The sequence below is a fragment of the Hyaena hyaena genome, unplaced genomic scaffold (genome assembly GCF_003009895.1).
Source record: "Hyaena hyaena isolate Hyena2069 unplaced genomic scaffold, ASM300989v1 scaffold_84, whole genome shotgun sequence".
Lineage (NCBI taxonomy): Eukaryota > Metazoa > Chordata > Mammalia > Carnivora > Hyaenidae > Hyaena > Hyaena hyaena.
The window spans coordinates 554996-565734 of record NW_024080716.1 but is presented as its reverse complement, the minus strand read 5'-3'; positions in this window follow the sequence as shown (position 1 = coordinate 565734).

Below are 10739 nucleotides of genomic sequence, written 5' to 3'. Positions count from 1 at the left end.
ACGCCTCTTTGCATTTTTTTTAAGACAAGAGAAAAGTATTTATTACTGAAACGCTACATTTATGTTATAAAAGAACACATGAATGTGGAGCAAGACCAAGTATTGATCTATTTAGATCTTGCAAACTACCATGTAAGCTATCTGAGCCACATTCCTTTTGGCTTATCTGTAAGTGCTGTAAGTGCTGTAAGAATGGCTGCACAGTTTTATCTTAGACTCACGTGGATTATTTTGAACTAAAGACAATCGGCAATGGAGAGCCAGCATCTCTTTGTCTAAAAGACATTTTACATTTCTCCTTTTGTAAAGGAAATTTCCATTTATGAAGGAAATTTCCACTTGTAAAAAATGTCTTCGTAACTACTCTGGGAGACAACTCATCATCCGAGAGGCTTCTTAACTACCTAACAGATTACCTTTATCCACTATACATACACCTCTTCCTCTCCCCTTCCCATGATTCACCTCCTGGCTCAGAAGCCCCAAACCCTCTTTTCCTTTATTTAGCCTGAAATGGTTTATAAACTTCGATGTCTAGCCACCTCTCTGAGCCACATTTTATCTTGTGAAATCCGATGCATATGTACATAATTAAAACTTTATCTTTTGTTAATTTTTTTTTTTTTACCAGTTTGATGCAAGTGCTTCAGCCATTGAACCCATGAGGATAAAAGGGGAAAAAATTGTTTTCCTCCTCTACAAAAGAAAGTGATGCAATCGAGGTAAGTTTTTAGTGACATAGGAGCACTTTCTGGTTTACATTGCTTTTTCATATCTGCTATTTTATTTGATCCTCACAGTAACACAGTCCTGTGGGCATGCCAGGAATAAGAATCCCCTTTCACAGGTGGACAAATTGAGGCACAGAGGCTGATCTGTTTATATATCCTACCCAGTCTGGGTTATGGCAGAGAATTGAACAAGTGCATTTTCTCTCTTAGTTTCTATTTGCCGGGTGGGAAAAAAGAGCTTGTTGTACCTTTGAATCTAGGAAAACAAGCAAGAGACATAAAACTTGCTGTATGAACAGCAAACAACACAATTTGGCTTAATAGTAGATTTCTTTCAAATGTCAGGTGTTCTGCCATTTTCACAGTGCAGATCAATTTCTGAGAGAGTCTGAGCCAAAAGGCCATCCATCCCGACTTGTGAAATAGATTTGATCTTTCTCATCCTGGTTCTCTCTAAATTTTTTTTTTAATGTTTTATTTATTTCTGAGAGAGAGAGACAGCGTGAGCAGGGAAGGGTCGGAGAGAGAGGGAGACACAGAATCCGAAACAGGCTCCAGGCTCTGAGCTAGCTGTCAGCACAGAGCCCGATGCGGGCCTCGAACCCATGAACCATGAGATCATGACCTGAGCCGAAGTCGGACACTTAACCGACTGATCCACCCAGATGCCCCCCTGGTTCTCTCTAGACCCTGTTCCCAGACCAGGCATCTTTTATGGTTGCTCCTCATTACTCTTAGGGACAATGTGTTCAGTCTTAGTGACACTGTTATTATAAATAGCAGAAGGGCAATTAATACCCTCCTCAACTCTTATGGGTTAGAACCCTCCCAGCAACATCCATTTCGGGAACTCTCATTTCAAAAGGAAATGCCATCAATAGGAAATAGTTATTTAATTTTCCAGCAGGTTAAGAGCTTTCCTATGCAAGTCTGAGTGAATTGTTATATTAATCATTTTTAAATAAAGTAGTTGAGGCAGGAAACTGTTGAAGGATGAACAATTAAAAAAAAAACACTCTGCATTACAAAAAGTACATTTCAAGCAGACCTTAACAAATGAGTCCTTGAGTTTTGGCGTCTCCTGTGCATGACAAGCATATTTTTTAAGAACCCCTGTGACTTCCTTCAGCCACCCCCGCATCTTGTGCTCTAGAAGAAGGAGGAATGAGCCTGTTGAGGGAGAAATTTTGTGAAGTTTGGAGCAAGACCCTGAGACAGATTCTGGGTGTCAGTACATAATCTTTTAGAAATAAAGATAATGTTACTAATCTCATCAGAACGGAGAAAAACACGCCTCTCCCTAGATAATCCATGTTGTCTCCATCAGATTTCTCTCCAACATTGCTGGCTTTTGACACCAAGCTGCTGTGAGAACATAGGTTGTAAAGCAGCTAGTTACTCCCTTGGGGGTTTTTATTCAGGGCAGCAAGCACAACCAAAATCATTCTTGCAGTTGACAGCATGGGCCAGTAAGGCTATGTGGCTGAACTCCATTATTAGTGAATTTAGAATCTCAGGAACATTTTTACTGACTTTCAGAGAGTTTCAACTGAGGCAGTTTCAATCTGGATCTTCAGACATTCCCCCACCCCCCAACTCTGTGCTGGCTTGCCCAGTAAAGTGGCTCTGGCTTGATTGGCAGTTATTTGTTGTGTTTTTATTTTTAAAACAATTTTTTATGAAGGACATGCTGCTTATTGTTCATGGTCGTATTGCAGGGAGGGCATAAATCTGTAGTAATGCATGAAGACTGATCTCACATAATTGATGGGAGTAGGTGTTCATGAATTTCTCAGCCCACTTCCTTTCCAAAGCAACCGAACATGGAGGAAGAGCTATTTGAAGTGTAGAATTGCCCACTACAGGCTATTCATAAACCTTCATGGGCCAAACTCCTATTTGGCAACAATTTCACCAAATACTTGGAATGGTTTGTCTTTCGAGGACTTCAAATTGATGTTGAATGAATATCTAGGGACACTGGCCAGAGGGTCTAGCTGTACGTGTCCCCTCTACCACTGAGGTCTAGACTAGAACATTATCCTGCGATTATTTGGTCCAGTTCTGCTCTTCATGGAGATAATCAGAGTAAACAAATTGGAAGGCACTGTCCAACTTGACAACTGTGTGATTCAGCTGTTCTTGTAGATCAGTATAGAAAGGATTGCTTAGCTGGTAGATTCCTTGCAGACGAGTCATGTCACCTTGGCACAATGGATAATCTATCTCTTCCTCAACAGAAATTTAGCATCTTCATGAGAAAGATATAATATACTGACATAATATCTTTTCTAAAATATCCAGGATTCAAGAATTAAAGACTCTTACCATGTGCTTTCAGTATAAGAATGAGCTTCTTAAGCCTTACAAGATTTAATGATCAGTGTACGCCTACACCAGATAATGTGGAATATAGAGAAAGTAAACAAAATTCAGCCCAATTTCATCACTGCAACTCAGCCATGGGGGCTTGTCTACCTTGTTCGTACAACGCCCATGGGACTGAAAATGGTGGCCAGCATAGTTAAGGCCTTAATGCTATTTGGTAAAGGAGTGAATGAAATATAATTCAGATGTGTTTTCTTCCATCTCTTGCTCCTCATGCACATTTTTTCAATGGGTGGATTCATGATGCCCATGTTGCCTTTTGTACCGTGCTTTTTCTTTGTTTCCTTGCTCTTACATAGAACATGTACTTTTGGCCCACAGATTCCTCTTAATTATTATTTGTAATGACTGAGCAATGTAGGAAATACCAATACAGCTGCCTAAAAGTTAAGTGTGTCACTTAAGGAACTAGTGTTTTCTTATCCCTACAGGTGCTCACATAGAGGCTGGAGATTCAACTATCGGTATGAGTTAGGCTGTATGCACTGCTCTAAAACCACACCCAAGGTTATGAGTTGTGAACCCCAAGAACCAGTCACTTTGTGAGGCTAATGGGCTTTCATAAAATATGACTGTCATGAATCCAAACTTTGCAAGGAATCACTTCTCCCAGTCATACATTGTATTCCTTGATGCCCATTACTATCTAAGTTTGTAATGTAAGTTTGAAAAATAATGGAGCTTGCCTTCCTTGGAAATAGCCGCTAGTTCAGCATGTTCATCCAATTAATAAGTAATCAGCAAGTTCCTGGGTGCCGAGTCCATTTTGAGATGATTAAACCTTGATCTCTGATCTCACAGAATTCAGCTGAGAATTAACACCGTATGAGGCACTGGCATACTCTGTTCCAGTGGGACTGAGAAATGGGGATGGGGGAGCTTTGGGGACTGACTGAAGGGAAGATAATAATGAGAAAATGAGGTAAATGCTACAGAAGGGCCAGATAGAAGGGGCTGCTGCGGCACCCAAGAGAGCAGATGAATCTTGCATAATCGAGGGGTATTGGAGGTCAGGAGGGTAAGATGCAGTGACTGGCAGGTTTTAACAAGGCAGAAAGAGCTAGATGTTTCAAGGTTTTTTAATGTTTTTATTTATTTCTGAGAGAGAAAGATGGAGAGAGAGAGAGAGAGAGAGAGAAAGAGAGAGAGAGAGAGCGTGAGCAGGGGAGAGACAGAGAGAGAGGGAGATACAGAATCCGAAGCAGGCTCCAGGCTCTGAGCTGTCAGCACAGAGCCCAATGCAGGGCTTGAACCCAAGAACCGTGAGATCATGACCTGAGCTGAAGTCGGACGCTTAATCGACTGAGTCACCCAGGCGCCCCAAGAGCTAGATGTTTCAAAAGAGGACAGAGGAAATGTGGGAATTCATTCATATAGAAGAGAGGAGTTTTTCTTGCTGGGAGGTGGCGGGAGAGGAATCCAACAGGACAGAGTGTCCATCCACACCTTGACAGGTGCGTGTGAGCCTGAGAGAGGGTCTTATTGTGTCAGAACAATCCAGCAACTGTTGTCTGTGTTCAGATCCCTCCGGCATGGTGCTTGCCTTTTGTGTAGTAGTTGACATTTTTATTTATTTTTGACCTTTTGATAACCAGGGTAAGGAGTCCCATCATGGCCAGTGTGCCCAGGAGTTCTAGCTCTAAATGTATAAGTCATGCCGGCCCACCTCCAGCAAAACTCTCTTCCCCTGGGACCCAGGTCAGAGCATACGGCATACAGAGACTGTGCCAGGATCTCCCCCCTGCTACTGTTTGTCTGCCTTCGATTCACTTTGCCTGAGTTCCCTTCTGATAGAGAGCACGCCCTAGCATTTTTTCCCACTTAGAGCATTACCTGTCCCACATCGAGGTGGAGAGAAGATGTTTATTTAGAATTTAGAATGGATACAGTCCCCAGTAGCAAAAGGCCTTTTCTCTTCCCTGGGAGGGGAGAGGTGAACCATGGGGGAGACAGAGGTGCTGCTCAGGAAGGAAAGAACATTGATCTTCATGGAGTTGCCGTAGATGGCTATGACAGGTGGTGCTCTTGGAGAAGGTCCACTTCAAATGCCTGTGACACACTGATGAGGACACAGGGGACTGTGGCAAGAGCACGAAGTGGCTTGAAAAGACCTGGTTTGGGCCAGACCACAGGCCTGGAGGTGCCCAAAGGGACCCTAGATTTGGAAGCAGAAAATGTAGGTCCTTGTCTTCTGATTCCACAATAAATAAGATACTAATGATAACAATTAATAATGGCAAATGTGTATAGCATTTTCTATGTGCCAGGATCTGGTATGTTAACTATTTTACTCCACTAGGCCTTTGTAACAACTTTCTGAGTAGGGACTCTTATAAACCCCATTTTGGAGATGATCCATGAAAATAATGGCTGTAGAGGACAAAAACATTCTTTAAATATGAAGCATAGGGCTTAATACTCCTAGTAAAACTCCCAGAGCTTTTGGGAGGTTCACACTGGGATCAGATATGTGAAGACTTTTTTTTTTTTTTAATGTTTTTATTTATTTCTAGGAGAGAGAGAGAGACAGCATGAGCAGGGGAGGGTCAGAGAGAGAAGGAGTCACAGACTGAAACAGGCTCCAGGTTCCGAGCTGGCAGTCAGCACAGAGCCCGACGCGGGGCTCGAACCCACGAACCGCGAGATCATGACCTGAGCGAAAGTCGGACGCTTAACCGACTAAGCCACCCAGGCGCCCCATGTGAAGACATTTGTTAAACGGCTGTACATTCATGAGAGAGATCCGCTGCACCCTTGTGTCCCCCACATTTTCTTTCTCCATTTGTACTGAGCCCCTGCAAGGTGAATGACATGAAGCAACCACTACAATGGAAAGAGATGGAAGAGACCCAGCTCCTCCCTCAAAGACTGACCAACCACTATGGACAGTAAGATGTCCAGGTGAATGACTCCAAGGTAAAGAAGATGAGTTAAGTGTCAGGAGAATGATTTAAACATGATTCATGTTATCTGCAGTTAATTAATTTTACTTCTTCCTTTCCAATTTGGATCTTTTGGGTTTTTTTTTCTTAATTGCTTGGGCTAAACTTTTAGTGTTATGTTACATAGAAGTGGCAAGAGTGGGCATCCTTGCCTTGTTCCAGATACCGGAGAAAAAGCTTTCAGTTTTTCACCGTTGAGTATGAGATTCACTGTAGGCTTTTCATATATGGTCTTTATTGCATTTTTTCCATACATAATTTATTGAGAAATTTTATCATGAAAGCGTGCTGGATTTTGACAAATACTTTCTGGTACCTATTGAGATGATCATGTGGTTTTTATCCTTCCTTCTGCTAATGTGTCATATCAAATTGATTGATTTGTGTGTATTGAACTCTTCTTGCATTCCAGGAATAAATCTCTCTTGGTCATGGTGTATTATCCTTTTAATGTCATATTGAATTGGATTTGCTAGTATTCTTTTTTTAATGTTTTATTTATTTCTAGGAGAGAGAAAGACAGCATGAGCAGGGGAGGGTCAGAGAGAGAGGGAGTCACAGACTGAAACAGGCTCCAGGCTCTGAGCTGGCAGTCAGCATAGAGCCCGACGCGGGGCTCGAACCCACGACCTGCGAGATCATGACCTAAGTGAAAGTTGGACGCTTAACCGACTAAGCTACCCAGGCGCCCCTGGATTTGCTAGTATTTTATTGAGGGCTTTTACATCTATATTCATTGGGGATATTGTGCTTTTTTTTCTTGTGGTGTTTTTATCTATCTTGTGGTATCTTATCTTTAGGACCAAGTTGATACTTACCCATAAAATACACTTTGAAGTTTTCCCTTTTCTATTTTTTTTTTTTTTTTTTTTTTTTACATTTAAGAAGGATTGGTATTAATTCTTTAAATGTTTGGTAGAATTCACCTGTGAAGCCATCTGGTCCTGGGTCTTTTTCTGTTGTTCAAAGTATTTTGATTACTGATTGAGACTCCTTATTTGCTATTAGTCTTTTCAGGCTTTCTATTTCTTCTTGATTCAGTCTTGGTAGGTTAATTGTTCATAGAAATTTATTTATTTCTTTTAAGTTATCCAATTTGTTGACATATAATTAGTCATAATGGTCTCTTATGATCTTTTTTTATTTCTATAGCATTGGTTGTAATATCTCCTCTTCCACTTCTGATTTTATTTGTTTGAATCTTCTCTCTTTTTTCTTACTTTACCTAAAGTTTTGTCAATTTTCTTTATCTTTTTAGAAAACTAGCTCTTGGTTTCATCAGTTTTTTTTCCTACTGTTTTTGTTCTCTATTTCATTTACTTTTGCTCTCATCTTCCTTCATTATTTCATTCCTTCTGCTAGCTTTGGGCTTAGTTTGTTCGTCTTTTTCTGGTTCCTTGAGGCAGCCAATATGGAAAACAGAATGGAGTTTCCTAAAAATATTAAAAATGGAACTACCATATGATTCAGCAATTCCACTTCAATTCAAAGGAATTGAAATCAGAATCTTAAAGAGATACCTGCATTCCCATGTTTGCTGCAGCATTATTCACAAAACCAAGACATGGAAGCAAACTAAATGTCCACTGACAGGTGAATAGATAAGGAAAATGTGGCATATACATACAATAGAATATTACTCAACTATAAAAAAGGAAATCCTGCTATTTGTGACAACACGGATGAACCTAAAGGATATTGTGCTAAGTGAAGAAAGAGACACAGAGGACAAAAGCTACATGATACCACTTTTATAAGGAATCTAAAATAATCAAGTTCACAGAAGCAGAGAGTAGAATTGTGGAGAGGGGCAAGTGGGAAGTATTAATCAAAGATTACAGAGTTCCAGTCCTTTATAAAAGATAGGACGTAGATATTTATTCAAAGGATACAAAAATGCCGATTCGAACGGGCACATTCACCCTAATGTTTATAACAGCACTATCAACAATAGCCAAAGTATGGAAAGAGCCTACGTGTTCATTGACTGAGAAATGCATAAAGAAGATGTGCTAGATGTAGATATACAATGGAATATTACTCAGCAATCAAAAAGAGTGAAATCTTGCCATTTGCAACACATGGATGGAACTAGAGTGTATTATGCTAAGTGAAATAAGTCAGTTAGAGAAAGATAAATATCATGATTTCACTCATATGTGGAATTTAAGAAACAAAACAGATGAACATAGGGGAAGGAAAGGAAAAATAAGATAAAAACAGAGAGGGAGGCAAATCATAAGAGACTCTTAAATACAGAGAACAAACAGGGTTGCCAGAAGGATGCTGGGTCGGGGGATGGGCTAAATCAGTGGTGAGCATTAAGGAGCGCACTTGTTGGGATGAGCACTGGGTGTTCTACGTAAATGAGGAATCACTGGGTTCTACTCCTAAAACCATTATTACCATGAACATAACACTATATGTTAACTAACTTGAATTTAAATAATAAAAAAAAGATAGGACCTAGGGAACTATAGTTAACAATGCTGTGCTGTACACTGAAAAATCCACTAAGAGTTCATTGTTTTTATCACAAATAAACAAATAACATAGTGGGCAATTATTGGAGACAATGGATATGTTTATGGCATAGGTTGTGGTGCCGGTTTTACGGTGTACACTTAATCCAAACTCATCAAGTGGTATACCTTGAATATGTAAAGATTTTTATATATTAATCGTATCTCAATAAGGTGATTACGAAAAATGATTTAGGAATTTAAGACTTACTTCCTGATATGGGTAAGGAAGAAGATTCAGCAAAGGCCCTGGATGGGAAATTGCATCAGAATTGGACTCTAAGGGAAGGGAACTCAGCGTTGTTCTGTTTCTTTCCTAACACTGACTTCCTACTAGATGTGCCATGAATGCTTCCATTTATTTATTTATTTATTTATTTATTTATTTAATTTATTTCTGTTGTATTCCACATTAGCCTAGAGATGCATTTGGAACCCTAAATGGAAACAGTTCTGCCATCCCTGTGCTGTCATCCCAAACAGGCTTAAGCCACACAAACTTCCAGGGAGTCCGTTATCTTTTATGAACAACAGGCAATCAGACCAATGAACCGTGTTATTGTCATTCTATTTGTGTCTCTCAAGTCATTTTTCATCTCAGCTAATCAGAAGATAAAAGTTGATTCTGCACCCCCTTCCGCCTCCGTCCTCATTTCGGTTCCCCGCAGTTTCACAGTGGGCTGGGCTATTTGAAATCGGTATAAAACACCCCAGAAGAGCCATAATTTTCAAATTTGCCTGTGGGTAATGTGCACAGTAAATGTAAAGTATGAGCAATTTTGGTGGTTTTAAATGTGACAGTTTTTTTTGTTTTGTTTTGTTTTGTTTTGTTTGCATCAATGTGCATGGGCTGAGGCAGCACAAGTTTCCGGAAGAAACATGTATCACTGGGGGCCAGACCCAAGGTTACCCAAAGAAGTGAGGGAAGAGGTGAAGCAGGAAAGTCGATCAATGGTGTGGAAGTGGAGGCTCCTCGTGTTCACCCCTGGGGAGGTTTGAACACAAGGCTGAGGGAGAGAGGGCCTCGTAGGGAACCACTGGCTGGTTACCTTCCAAGAGTCCTAAAAAAAAGAGGTGTTCGTCTCAGAGAATTGGCCTTCACCTAGTATCTGGCCCTCAATCCTGTAGGCTCACATCTGACTTTACAAGCATCCAGAGGAATATTCTTCTTGTATGGGAGACCCAGGCAAGCCAAGATCATGAGGTTGATGTATAAAATCATAGATTCCCAATGAAGAACGATGGCCACAGGGACCAGAATGCATACATGTGTATGACTGAACTCTCATCCCTGGGGAGCTAAACCCTAATCAGAAGCTTATTTGTTGGGAATAGATTCATAGTAAGAGAGATCTCACACATCAAATGGTAATAGCATCAGATTCTCCATCTCAAAAAACACAATTTCCAGGTCTAGGTTCCAATGGCTTTCCCTTCCCCAGGAACTGCTTGGATGTGTACCAACAGGTCTCTCTGAGATGCTTTTTACTGATACATTTCTAACTAGCCATCCCTCTGCTCTTATTCTTTAAAAAAATTTTTTAACATGTATTCATTTTTTTAAGAGACAGAGAGAGACAGAGCATGAGTGGGGGAGGGCAGAGAGAGAGGGAGACACAGGATCTGTGTTAGCTGTTAGCACAGAGCCCGGTGTGGGGCTTGAACCCACAAACTGTGAGATCATGACCTGAGCCAAAGTCGGATACCAACTAAGCCACCCAGGTGCCCCCCTCTGCTTTTATTCTTAATGTAGCTTTGTTAGTGTCTTGGTCACCCCTGCTGAATGAACACTAAATTCTAAAAACAACCCCAATGTCTGATGGCTTGACCTGCTCAATGCTTACTGGGTGAACAGCTCTGCTTTACAGACTTCAGAGAAGTCTTGTCCCTTGGCGTTCTGGTTATTCTGCCTGTAAGGGACTGCCAGTAGCCTCAATGGGGACAGAGTTTAGTGCTGGGAAGGAAGGAGTCCAAGGGTCCAGACTCTGGCCCTACATTTTCTGGTTGACTTGGCTACAATGTGCTGTGTGACTAAATCACTTTTAAGAAGGTAGTGGCCCTGAAACAGACTGAATTTTTGCCTTAGCCACTAGGAAGTTCTGAACCAGATTTCTGGTTTCTTCTGGCGACAGTGTAAGATTATGTGGTATCCATGA